Source organism: Elaeis guineensis, chromosome 2, assembly GCF_000442705.2.
Source record: "Elaeis guineensis isolate ETL-2024a chromosome 2, EG11, whole genome shotgun sequence".
NCBI classification, from domain to species: domain Eukaryota; kingdom Viridiplantae; phylum Streptophyta; class Magnoliopsida; order Arecales; family Arecaceae; genus Elaeis; species Elaeis guineensis.
In genome coordinates, this window is record NC_025994.2 from 10,276,914 (window position 1) to 10,292,022 (window position 15,109).

Below are 15,109 nucleotides of genomic sequence, written 5' to 3' on the forward strand. Positions count from 1 at the left end.
TTAATAGATATACTATTTAATATTTGTAATATTTTGACAAAGGTCATGAATCTGTCACTGAAATCTGTGTTCCAAAGATCGTCATATCTGGATTTGCGTGAAGAGCGATCTGCGGACGAAGGGACGGCCATAGGATTTCTGAGTTGTGCGAATAGCAAAAGGACGGTTAGAAAAATAAAGTATATAATGGTCTAGTTGTAATTTTAAAATTTTATTAAGGATAAGTTAGAAAAATAAAAATTAAGCATGAACCTTTCCCTCTATTACACTCCAAATTGCGGGTACAAAAAATTGAGTAAACGAGAGATACGGAGGGGTTGAGAGAACTCTTCTTTATCTTTTTTTTTTTTTTTTTTTTTTTTTTTTTTTTCATCTCTTAAAAAATTTTATCAAATAAAAATTTATTCTTTATCCTCTTTTTTCTTCTCCTTGCGAACCCTCGTATACCCCCAATCTAAATAATATGCCAGGGGAGGGCATAAAACAAACAAAATAAATGCTTCTAGTATGAGATACCAAAGAAGATCCACTGCTCTTTTGCTTTTTTTTCTTATCTTTTGAGTTATTAATTAGCTGCCAATTACAGAGGTGGAGATGATGAAGGAGCGATTCGCGAAGCTACTGCTCGGCGAAGACATGTCCGGCAGCGGAAAAGCTGTTTGAATGGTGCTTGCGATCTAAAATGCCATCACAAATCTCTCTAGAGAGATATACCGCTCTTCTCTGGACTTTTGTTTTACTTTTTTTTTTTTATTTTTTGTTGATTTTTTTTGGTTTTCTATTTTTGGTACATCTACCGTATTTGGGGACCTTCTCTCCAAGAATTTCCCGACGACGGGACCTTCGAGGTGATGGTCCGCTTCCCCTGAAGCGATCTCTATATGAATCTCTCAGCATTCAAGAAGCTTGATGCTATGCCTCTTGGGATGCTGGATGGGTTTCGGGAAACCGAGTTCTGGCATGTTGATCAAGGGATCCTCGTTGTCGATGCTGTGAGGTTGGAAGTGGAGCATACCCTTCTTCTTGCTTTGGGAGGCCATCATTGAGGCAGGAGGAGAAATGACGGCTCCTGTGCCCGCGAGTACCACCAAATGGTCACCCTCTTCAACCCTTCTCCTCGAAACTTTTCTCTCCATCTCCGGCTCTCTCTCGTATATATCTTAAATTTGGAAGAACAGATCGTAGGATAATATCTCGATCTATATAATATATAAATATAATAAAAATAAAATTATTTTACAAAAAAAAAATTAGAACAAACGTAGAACATAAAATAGGAGAGATAATCAAACAATAAAACAAAGAGAAAAGAAAGCATATCAGATTTATGTGGTTCGGCCTGATTGTTGATCTATATCCACGGATAAGACCTCTTCAATATTGTTCTATTAATAATCTACAGCATAATCAAGTATAAAATTGAAGAAGAAGAAGTAAAATAAAAAAGCTCACACAGACTCTCTTTTATAAAAAAAAAACTCTTATTTTTTTCTTAAAAAAAATTTCACGTCTCTTATTTTTTCTCTCTTGAGCCCTCCCTTTTGATTATTGTTTTCACTACTCTCAGACTACAGAATCTTTTCACAAGTCCTCCCTTTAAATAGAGCTCGTCACCAGGTGAATTCAGGTCCAAATCGCATCAAAATCGGACTCCTATTCGCTGTAGAATCGAAGAAAGAAGCTCAACCATCGGATCTGCATCTCACGGTCCAGATTAGTGCTTACAATCATCCGGATCAAGCCCAAATCAATCGGAAAAAATCGTCAGCCGTCCAATCAAGATCAGGAGCGAGATCTACCATTCGATTGCATCTCTGATCCACCGAATATCGCGTAGACTGCGAGAAATGCCCGAAAAAATGGCGTCAGTCCATCGTGGACCGCGAGAAACACCCTGAAAACGGATGCTCAGTCCACACGCCCCATCATGGACCACAAAAATGCGGCAGACCGCATACGCCGCGTGCTGGGTCGCGCGAGCGCTGGGCCGCGCTCACACGTGGTTCTAGGCCGGGCCTGGCCTGCTTGCTGGGTCCAGGTCGAGTCTTCTCACATGGGCTTCAATCCAAACAATTCTCCCACCTGAAAACATGTGCCGAACTCACGAGAACGTCGTCCCTGGAGGCCTTGCCAACTTCCCACTCTTCACGTAGCTTCAAGATCAAGAGAAGCCTTGCTCCAATTAAACTTCTCCTGAGCTACTGGCTTTGTCAATATATCTGTTGGATTTGCATCTATATGTATTTTTAGCAATGAGACTAGACCATCATCGACCATATCTCTCACAAAGTGATAGCGAATATCAATATGCTTCGTCTGAGAGTGAAACATCAGATTTTTCGTTAAGTGCAACGCGCTTTGACTATCATAATTCACCTTCATCATATCTTGCTTCACCTTGAAGTCTCCAAGAAGCTTCTTGAGCCAGATAGCTTCTTTGCATGCGTGTGCCACTGCAATATACTCTGTCTCTGTCGTTGATAATGCCACCCACTGACTGAAGCTTAGACTCCCAGCTAATAGCACCGCCATCCATGGAGAACACATAGCCTGTGGTAGATCTTCTTTTATCTCGATCATCTGCAAAATCAGAATCAACATACCCAATGCACTCCAAACCTGCTGAACCATAACAGAGTGAATGATCAGTAGTCTCCCTCAGATACTAGAGGATCCACTTTATTGCTGTCCAATGGTCGCTATCTGGATTTGCCATATACCGGCTCACAACTCCCACTGCTTTTGCAATGTCTAGTCTTGTAAATACCATGGCAAACATAAAGCTCTCTACTACTGATGAATATGGTACCCGAGCCATGTCAGCCTTTTCTGCTTCCATACTGCGTGATTGCTCTGCTGACAGTTTCAACTGAATAGAAAATGGGATGGACACCAGCTTTGCATTCTGCATATTAAAACACCGCAGAACTTTCTCCACATATTCCTTTTGTGAAAGCCAGATCTTCCTATCCTTTCTCTACGGTAGCACCTCCATCCCAAGTATTTGGTTCACAGCTCCAAAGTCTTTCATCTCGAACTTTTCAGCCAATTAAGCTTTCAAATCTGATATTCGACTCTTGCTATTCCCGGTGACCACTATATCGTCGACATATAACAGTAAGATACAAAAGTTTTTGTCATCATAACCATAAAAATATGCACAATGATCTGCCTCCAGTCGATCAAATCTCAAACTCATAATGAAGAAATCAAATCGCTTGTACCAATATCTCGGTGCCTGTTTGAGACCGTACAACAATTTGTTCAGCCGACAAACCAATTCCTTCTTGCCTTTGTTAACAAAATTTTAGGTTGCGCCATATAGATCTTCTCTTCTAAGTCACCATGCAAGAAAGCTGTTTTTACATCTATCTGCTCAAGCTCCAAATCCATGACTTCCGCAATCGCTAAGACAACCCGAATAGTAGTAAGACGAACCACTGGTGAGAAGATCTCATCAAAATCAATTTCTGACTTTTGAGCATAACTCTTCACCACCAAACATGCTTTAAACCTCTCTACATTTCTATCTGTATCTTTCTTCATTTTATAAACCCACCGACATCCGATCGGACTCCTCTCCTCCGGTAGAATTACAAGCTCCCTTGTCTTGTTCTTCCGAAGTGACTCAATTTCCTCCTCCATAGCACAATACCACTTTTCAGCATTGGTGGACTTACATGCCTCCTTGTATGAAATTGGCTCGTCCTCCTCCGTCAAAGCAACATAAGCACAAATATGGTTAGTAGAAGGAATGAAAGAAATGACATAGTCATCATACCTGACAGGAGGTCTAATGACCCTCCTAGGCCGCTCAGACTCCGTTGGTGGCTCTTCCAGTGAGATAGCATCCTCAAAGGATTATGGAGACTCTGCACCTGGTCCATCATCAACTACCTCATCGATCTCCTGTGCTTGCTCTGCTTACACTTCATCACCTGCATAAAAAAACTTAACAAAAGTAATGGCTTCATCATCTTACTTTTTCTTGGTGCCTTGAAAAGATTTTTCATTGAAAATAATATCTCGGCTAATAATGATAGTAGGGTCCCACAACCGATACCCCTTTACTCCTTTAGCATAGCCAAGAAAGATGCACTTTCGAGAGTTTCTATCCAATTTTGTCCTCTTTTCTTTTGGAATCCACATATATGCATCCCAACCAAAGGCACGGAGATGGAAATAATTTACTGACTTGCCGCTCCAAAGTTCTTCTAGAATTTTCAATCCAAGAGATTTTGTCGGTGCTCGATTGATCAAGTAACAAGCTGTACATGCAGCCTCTGTCCAAAATCTCTTGTCAAATTTTACAGTGCTCATCATACTACAGACTCTTTCCATGAGTGTTCTATTAAACCTCTCCGTCACATTATTTTGTTGTGGTGTCTCGGGAACCGTAAGCTGTTACCGAATTTCATGCTCACTACAAAACTCATGAGGCAATATTTCTCTCCATTATCAGAATGTAGATATTTAATTTTTAAATCTTTTTTATTTTCCATCAGGGCTTTGAATTTCTTAAAGATTTCAAAAACATCAAATTTTCGCTTCAAGATATATATCCAAGCCTTTCGAGAATAGTCATCAATGAAGGAGACAAAGTTGGAACATCTATCTAATGATCCATCAGACGACTCTCAAATATCTAAGTGAATTAGCTCAAAAAATTTCTTACTCCGCTGCTATGATAAAGAGAAAAAGATCCTTCTTTGTTTACCATAGATGCGATCTTCACAAAATTTCAATGGTGCTGACTTGAATCCCAGAAGAAGCTCTTTATTTGATAATAATTGTAGCCCACACTCGCTCATATATCCCAGACATTGATGGTAAATCATCGAAGACACCATCTTTGAACTTACTACTGCTGCCTCTCCCACCTAAGTCTCGTCCATCAATTTATAAAGACCATCTATTTGTACTCCCTTTATCACCACCAAACACCCTTTGAACACCTTCAATTGATCTTTCTCTCTGATAAACTTTAAGCTTTGCTTACAAAATTTTTCAAGTGACAGTAGACTCTTGCACAGTGCAGGAACATACCGTACATTGAAAATCATCCGAACTATGCCATCAAACATCTTGATTCGAACATCTCTCACTCCAATCATAGGATAAGTTGTATTGTTATCTAAATAGATAACTCCTCCATCCAATGATTTATATGTATGAAACCACTCCCTAAAAGGAGTCATATGGAAAGATGTCTCCGAATCCAAAATCCAATAACGTGCAAGCTCAGATCTTTCCAATGCCGTCAATGCATCCCCCTCATCTAAAGTAGCTGAACCAGTTTCACTGTCTGCTACATTGCCTTGAAAGTTTTTCAATTCAAATTTTGTATCAACTCCTTTAGCCCGACAATCTTTCTTTACATATCCTGTTTTTCCATAATTCTAGCATTTCACATTCTTTTTGCCCTTGGATTTAGATCTTGTCTTCCCTCGATCACCACATTTTCTTTCAAAAAGTCTATCCCGTGCTACCATGGCCTCTCCCAAAGAGCTTCTTTGGCTAGATTTCTGCCTCATCTCTTCTTTAAGCAATGATGCAATAACTGACTCTATCTTAAGAATTTCAACATGACTCAAGTTTATGATAAGATTATCCCAAGACTCCAGCATAGAATAAAGTAAAATACTAGCCTTCTCTTCATCATCAATTTTGATATCTAGGACCGCAAGCTTGCTTACAATGGAATTGAATACACCCAAGTGCTCTTGAACTGATGCCCCCGTCCTTCATCTTCAGATTGTATAATTGCCGCCTTAAATAAATTTTATTTACCAAAGACTTACCTTCATAGAGGTTTTTTAATTTTTCTCAAACTCCTTTTGCAGTAGTCTCGATCTCGATATTGAACAATACCAAATCATCTAATGCCAAATAGAGGTTCGCCATTGCCAGCTTGTCTTTCTCTTCATATTGTGCATCCGTCATCTCTTGTGGTTTGTGTTCTTTTTCTTGCAAAGCAATTTCACAACTATCCTTGATCAATATCACTTGCATCTTCATCTTTCAATATGCAAAGTTTGATCCATCAAATCTCGATATCTCGTATTTGGTTGTCGTCACCTTGTCCGCCATTGTTTCAGATCAAACTAACTATAAAAGAATCTTATGCGCTCTGATACCAAATTGAAAGAATAGGCCGTGGGATAATCGAGTACATCTCGATCCACACAGCACATAAATACAGCAGAAACAAGATCGTTTTATAGAGAAAAGATAACTAGAACAAACGTAGAATGTAAAATAGGAGAGATAATGAAGCAATAAAAGCAAGAGAAAAGAAAACACATCAAATTTACATGGTTCGATCTGATTGTTGGCCTACGTCCATGGGCAAGACCTCCTCAACATTCTTCTATTAATAATCTACGGCACAACCAAGTATAAAATTAGAGAAGAAAAATAAAAAGGCTCGCACAGAGTCTCTTTTACAAAAGAAAAACACTCTTATTTTTCTCTCAAAAAGGAATCTCACATCTCTTATTTTTTCTCTCTTGAATCCTCCCTTTTGATTGCTGTTTTTACTGCTCTCAGGCTACAAAACCTTCTCACAAGTCCTCCTTTTAAATAGAGCTCATCACCAGATGAATCTAGATCCAAACCGCATCAAAATTGAACTCCTATTCACTGTAGAATCGAAGAAAGAAGCTCAACCGTCGAATCTGCATCGCACGGCCCAGATCAGTGCTTAAAATCATCCGGATCAAACCCAAATCAATCGGAAAAAACCCTCTGCCATCCAATCAAGATCGGGAGTGAGATCTATCATTCGATTGCTCCTCCAATCCACCGAATATCACATAGACCGCGAGAAACGTCCGGAAAAACGATATCGGTCCATCGTGGACCGCGAGAAATACCCTGAAAACGGACACTCGGTCCACACGTCCCATCATGGACTGCAAAAATGTGGTAGACCGCATACGCCATGCACTGGGCTGCACTCGCATGTGGTTCTGGGCCGGGCCTGGCCTGCCTGCTGGGTCCAGGTCGAATCTTCTCACATGGGCTTCAATCCTAACAAAATTCACATGCCATTCTCCCGAGCTTAACGACGTGGATGACACATCATTCATATAACATGAAACATCAAGTGACGCTGTGAATGATACATCAGTATCTTAACAGTAAATTTTAACATCGGTTGACGACAGACTAATATTACAATAAATTAGATACTACACATATTTGATTGAAAAAAATTAAAAAAATATATTATAATTAAAATTTTTTAAAAAATATAATTTTTTTTAGATAATTAACTCTTGTTTTTTTGGCCATCTCGAATGTACATGAACCATCTGATCATGAAAAAAAAAAGAGTAAAACTTATGTATTGTCGGGTGTTTTCTCAATGTTACATCTACAAGTTCACCTATATGTACATCATCCACCATCCACATGACCTCATTATACACAGGCATATGGGTCTGGTTCAGAATGCAAGGCTCAAGTTTTAAAGCAAATATCATGGATGTCAGGCAATCACCTATCAATTTATCTTATAAAATCAACTACATACTTGATAATATAAAATATTGTATTATTAAAATGAATTTTAAAATGTGACAACCAAATTTTAAATTTTTTCTGTAACGAAAATGAGCCCTTCTTCTCCAAATTCTAGCGAGGGTGCAATATTTGAACTCATCTCTTCTTCAAGAACATGGTAGATTGATCAGTTACAATCTTTAATTTTCTCTGAGATGATGACACAGATCCAATCTACTGCTATTGCTAACTGCTAATGGTATGTGATCTGATGAGTTTGTTTTGGGATCCACTAAACTATCTCATATCTCACACAAAGATATAGCTCGGTTAAATTTACCTGAACATTGTCTAGGGCAACCTGAACATTGCAATCATGTCATTGTTACTTATTCTTTTGCTTATTGCTGCTGCTGGTAGTGGTTGTGCCACATGTACCAAGCTACTTTTCTATCCAATTGTTTGCTGGAGGTGTATTATATCTAATTCCTAGGTAAAGATGGGAAATAAACTGCTTGTGGCATATGTTTCGTGGCTTCTGTTGTAGGCTTGTTGCGATAGCACATTTAAGGATTAATTATATTTTTGATCACTGATCTATAAAAAATTGTAACAAAATGGTCACTAACGTATCACATGTAACAAAATGATCATCGATCAATTTCAAATTTATAACAAAATAATCACTCTAGCTAATTCTGTCCATTAGGCTAAGAATATAACAGAATGACCATTTTGTTATAAAATTAAAATTTATTGATGACCATTTGGTTACACGTTATAAATCAGTGATCATTTTGTTATAAAATTGAAATTGATCGATGATCACTTTGTTACATGTTATAGGTCAGTTATCATTTTGTTATAATTTTTTATAGATCAGTGATCAAAAAAGTAATTAACCCCATATTTAATGAGCTCCAACTCAATCCAATGCGGCTTGTTAATTTGTAAGGCTTGTGTTTTATCTACTTATATGTGTTCTACTAATGCATCTACTAGCATGCCGTCCAGGCATTGGGGTATGCCTTTTTCCATGTTCACATCACTTGCATCTTCTTCTTCGATGGTGTATTGGCTATCTCCTTCCTTTGGCATATTGGATTAATTTTGATGTATTAATGTTGGCTGATAAAGCTCCAACTGAGTATATCATAAGGGATCGCAATGCTGAACTCAAGAAAGCAGGAGGCTAATTGATATTATCATCATCTATTCCTTCTGCAGAAGTTCTTGTGGCCCGGTTGGATGTGCGGGCCGCAATTTTAGAGTTTCATGTTGCTCATTCTAACAATCATATGCATATTCTTATAGGGATGTTGTTGGGGCTTTGTTTCAGTATTGCTGCTTTTGGGGGTCTGCTATGTTATTATCTTATGTTTTTCTGAGGACCATTACATGGACTGCTTACGTACATCGGACGGTGTTCTTGCTTATGGTTGCTGCTTCTTGTTAACATGGACTTCTTCAGTGTTACACCTCTTCTATTCTCATGGCATTCGAGGGATATGTACCTTATATTCTAATTCGAGATGTGACTGCCGATGTTCTTTATGCCCTCAGATAGTTTCAAAGGGTTCCAGCTTTCTTTCAGTCTTATGCTCCTCATGGTTTTCTTATTTGGGGCTTTCGTTGCACCATTATTTTGTTCTACGGACTTGGGCCTCTAGTTTGTGTGTATCGCATAGGCCCTAAACTTTATCTTCCGTATATTTTTGCTGCTCTACATGAATGAAGTCCAATGCTCATCGCCACCAAAAAAAAAATAAAAAAATAAAAAAATAAAAAATAAAAAAACAACAACAACACACTTGGAGCATTATCGGTGCATAGCCATGCATGGTTGACCCAATGTGTAGCACTGTCTTCCTGACACCATCTATTTGTCCTAGCCAAGGTGTCACTTTGTTGGATTGGTCATGTTCCCTACCTCTATATATATATATATATATATATATATATATATATATAACCAATCCGATTTTTTTATGCATCAGAATATTTAACAAGTTATTTTGCTATACTTTGAACTATTATTTTCAAATCATTTAATATGCTCAAAACTTTTTAGAAAAGCTTCAAAAGTAAGAGGAATAGAGAAACAAAAATAAAATAAAGATGATGAAAGCGACGAAGCCAACCCATGGAAAGAAGTTAAAAAAAAAAAAAAAGAAAAGAAAGAGACGCCCACTTGGGCTCCTACATCACCATCTACCCTTGCCGAATTCAACGCCGGCACCAGAGCGAGCGATGTAGAAAGCAAATTTTTTTCTCCACATTTTTTTTTTTTTTTTCTGTCAAGTATCAACATCCATTTGTCATTGGCGCTATCGCCGGTATCGTCCAAGACTTCATCTTGTTATCCAATGCCATACGTACCAAAGATCAGGAAATCCTGGTGACAAATTTTTTAAATATTATTTTGTTGTCACGGTGAGAAGAGAAGGAAGACGCAATTACATGACCACCAGTGTTGTTTATATTCTTTTGTTCTCTCTTTTTATCCGGCTTCCATGACTCCTTTAAAATATTATTCATATTTTTTTTATTTTTTTAAATGTGATTTAAATGAGTTTAATATGGCTATGAGATCCACGTTTTCCTAACTATCGTACAAATAAACGGTTAGGCATAACCAAAGATTAAGCAGGATGGTCCCAACTCCCAAACTCCTTGTCCACGTGCCAAGACACTTTTAATCACTTAATCGTTCGGGTACTAATCAACCAATCAAATGGCCGGCTGGAGCCCCAACGGGTTTAGTTCAGCCTGTTTCGAGTGCATGCCATTGGACCCGTGGAAGGCTGCGTCGAGTTGTTGTAACTACAGTATCCTTGGTCTGCCCAACCATTATTTTAAAAAAAAATAATTTATAAAAGACTTATTTGGCTCGTGAGAAGTATTTTAATTTTTTTTCAAAAAGTTATAAAAAATAATTTATTCTAAAATAATTTATATTGACTATGAATCTTAGTATGATATGATGTACAGTGTACATCATCATATTGAGCTGCAGGCTGTGCAATACACATCGTATTTTGTGCGTGCAACAGTCCATCACATTCATCATGTGATGGACGGTGCATATGATGTATTGTATCATACGATACATCATATGTACAGTAAAGGATCCGTGTCCGTTTATGTTTGGTTTTGTTTTGCTTTTGTTTTTTTTTTTTTTTTGAGTTCAACACCATTACCAAGGGATCAGGCAAAAAAATATATAAAGTTGGGAAAGAGAAACATGCAGCCCCTAATCGGCCACTGCCACAGCTCATCGGAAGGACAAAAAAAATCCATGAACTCCTCCCTTGATATATCCAAATATACACTAATTCAATGATGAAAATGAGTGGCTGTGAAGCCGTTGTTTTGTTTTTAAAAAAAATATATTTACCAAAATCAATAACATCCTCATTAAGTTGTCCCAAATAAAATTTTAAGCAATCATATACATCCACGTCTAGAGATGATAATTTGTAGTTTGATCCTTCAATCAAACCCATGAATAAAGATGCAAATAGATTATATCAGACTGGGTCATAAATAATCTTGATCCAATCTAATTTTTTGATTGAGTCTTAATATTAGATCTAGATCCAACCCAATAAATTATCAGGTTGGATCAGATCGAAATTTTCAGTATAACGGATAATTCGAGTTGAGTTACATCGATATATAATTTGGTCCCAATTAAAAAAATTCAAATCTAAATCGAATCTGAATTACAAGCAACCAATTATATTTTAATTACTACATAATCAACTAAATATTATTCTCAAAATAAATTAAGATATAAAAATAATTTTAAATTTATTTTTATGTTAAAAAATAATATTCATACAAATCTTAAATCAGATTTAAATAGCTTCGGATGCTAATAATATTTTAAAATATATATATATATATATATATATATATATATATATATATATTAGATTTAAATTTGAACTCTAATTCAATAGAAACTTTATAGCTATGCCCAATATTAGACTCAAAAAAGATTGGATGCCGGTCCAACTTTTTGATGCATCGGATACTTAATAAGTTATTTTGCTACACTTCCAACCATTTTTTTCAAATCATTTAATATGCTCAAAATTTTAAAAAAAAGCATGAAAAGTGAGAGAAATAGAGAAATAAAAATAAAATAAAAATTGTAGACATGGTGAAGCCAATCCATGGAAAGAAGTTGTTAAAACAAAAAGGAAAAAAACCTACTTGGGCTCCTGCATCACCATGTACCCTCATCCGATTCAACACCGGCACCAGGGAGCCGTGAAGAAAGCAAATTTTTTCCCATCATATATATATATATATATATATATTACTTTTTCTTTGCCAGGTACCAACATTCATTTATCATTGGCGCAATCTCCGGCATGGTCAAGGACTCCATCTTGCCATCCATCGTCATACGGACCAGAGATATCAAAAATCTGTTGACAAATTTTTTAAACTATTTCTCCCCTCCTCAAGTTATGGTGGGGAGAGAAGAAACAAGCAATTGAATGACCATCATGTTGTCTATATTCTTCTATTTTCTCTTTTTATCGGGCTTCCTTGACTCCTTTTAAATATCGCTGCATCATCCTAACCTCGGTCGGAGAAGTTCTCCACTAGGATCTTGGACGTGTGCAGGCTCAACCTCGACCAAGCCGAGGTGACGTCCTCGGCCAGTTTGGCCTATTCGGTCGATCCAAACTCCTCAGTCTGACCAATCTGAATCCCTCAGTCCTGATTGATCTAATGAACGGCCGACCTTACCTCCTCCACTGACGTCGAAGAGGATTTTTGACCAAATTAGATAATTGCTGATTTTGAAAGACAATCATATTTTCCCCGATTGGGGTGGGTGGTGGGCCAAATAAGATATTCATAACCACATAAGGAGGAAATGGTATGATGGTTAAGCAACAGCTCACCTCTATGCATTCAAGATATAAAGCGCAATATCCGGCCATGCGATTTGCGCAATCCTTCCGATAATGATCATCTTCCCCTCGGAAGAGGCCACTATTCCCCCTCTATAAATAGAGGGAGGCATGGGACCCCAAATAAGTCCTAAGTCCACATCCAGAAATCTCTCTTCTTCTCTCTCTCACTCTCTATTCTTCGATAACTCACTGAGTTGAGCATCGTAGGATCCCTATTGACAACACTTCCAGTCAGGATTTTTCTTTACAAGACCAACCTCAGTTATCCAACAAATCTTTCACTTCTGCCACCAGCTACCAAGCCGACTTCAATCTAAATTTAGATTTTGGCAGTAACAAATTGGTGCTAGAGGAGAAGCTTGCTATTGTAGCCCAACTGGGGAGAGAGATTTATCCTGATCACCATGAGATCAAGAAGAGAAGCATCAAATGCTTCACCTATCCAATGGCACTCTACTAGAACCCATGGCACTGACAATATTGAAGTACCACCTCCATCCTGGTAGACATCAGAAGTAACTCAAAAATAATTTAACATACTTATTCAGCAAGTATAAACTCTGACCGTCGAGACACAGGGGATGCAACATGCGGCTCCTGCTCAACTACCCCTCGACGTATTGTACCAAGCTTTGATTCAGCCTCCGAATTAGCAAGCTCCCCCTCACGGCCTGCGACAGGGATTAGCAAGCTCCTCGTACAAAACACGAATTGAATCGAAGTCAATGCTCTCCTCATCTATGTATGAGGAGAGAGCAGGCTGATCTAGATTCATAGGAGGTGTTGGGGCTAAACACCTCCTCGTCCGCATATGAGGAGAGAATCAACCTACCCAAAAATACAACAATGATGAGAAATAAGAAGACATCATGAGAAGGAAGCAAAATAGACCTTTCATTAACTAGTTTGATTATAAAAGATGGGTTTTCCGACCCCAAAAATCTACTTGAACTGACCCCATGTAGGATTTACAAAATTAAACCCAAAAAACAAGGCCTTTAGAGGTTTAGGCTTTGGCAGCCAAGACTAGCTCCTCAGTGGTGGAGCTCGAGACTGGGGCAAGTTTCTCGTTGGTGGCTATCATAGCAGGGACCTAAGCGACAACTTCAATAGTCTCCTTGGCCTCGGCTCCCTCTTCGTTAACTTTCTCCTTGGCTATCGGGTCCTTCTCGTTGGCATCCAGGCACCCAAGATCAAGCTCGGAGAATAGGCCTTGAATCTTAGGTCAGCATTCTGCCATCCCCTTCAGAAAGGATTCTGTGGTGAATGCGGCCAAATCCTCTCAGTGCTTGGCTGAGGTATGGTATTCCTCGACCACCTTCTTCTTTGCCACCTCGAGCTCCACCTTCCACTAGGACTTAGGAGTGCAAAGGGCCTTGGTCACTCTAGCCTTGGGTCGGGCCTTAGCTTGGGCAGCTGCCTCCTAGATCGCTCCCATTATAGACTTTAGGGTGCCGATCTCCTAGCTAGCCTCACCCAAAGTGTTTCAAGCCTTCCCCTCAACCTCCAGCACCTCAGTCGCCTTCTTCTCCATGGCTTCAGCCCTCGCCTTGGCATCATCAGCCATCTGCCCAAATATCTTCAACGTTTTGATGAAGTACTCGAGGTGTTGAATTTGTTGAATAAAAAAAATTAGTACGCAAGAGAGCTTACTCGAAGAATCGAGTCGTAAGAATCCTGGATGCAAAATTTGGGGTGCTTAGTCTTTACGAGCTCCACATCAACTGAAAAGATCACCCCTCGAAGCAAATCCCGAGCAACCTTGTAGTATTTAAGGCCTGACCTTGGGCCCTGAGATCCTTGCCCAGTCTTGACCAGGGTCGGTTGAGGAGCAGGTCTGGACAAACTGGCCTAATAGGGAGAATGATGCGACGAGCTCTAAGGCCCCGTCTCATCTCGAGGAGTGGAAGATGAAGCCACATGTATCTGGGGCCACATCCTTAGTGCCACCATCCATAAGGGGTTGACGACTTGGACCTTAGATGAGGAGGTCCCCTTCCTCGATGCCGAATGCTGATCCAAAGTGTGGGAGCTATCCACTGTCGATTGTGTCATGATAGCCTTTGCTTATCTTTGCTTTGATGTCGAATGCTCGGCCACCACTTTCCTTCTCTTTTGGATCACATACCAAACTGCTTCTAGCTCCTCGGGCTTCATCTCTGAAGACTAACGAAGAAGAATTAGAGTCCAAGGATGTGACAAAATTAAAAAAAATCATGACCCAAGCTTACCACTGGGATCAGCGAGGCTCAAACCGACTCTGAAGAGTATTTGTTCGAAAAAGAGATCTTAAATATCCGGACCAGCATGCTTAAGGATAAGCTCCAAGGCCTTCTCTTTGGTGTTGGACAACCTTGGAGCTCGATTCAATGATCTCTTTGACCGACCCTATGAGGTGTCGAACCTCCATAGCTGCTCAATCGAAATAAAAAAAAAATGCCCCTTCCACCTATGAATAAAGGAATGAGCACCTCGAATAAGCTGATGCTTTGTCTGAGGCGAAATATACTACCACCTACTCTCCCAAGAGTCCTCCTTAAGAGTAAAGCATGCCCTAAAGAGGTAGATAGTGGGCTTGACACTGAGAAGAAATAGTGGAAAAGAAAAGCAATAATTAGTCACCATGACTTCAGCACCATCAAACACGGGATGATCTCAAAAAGCCT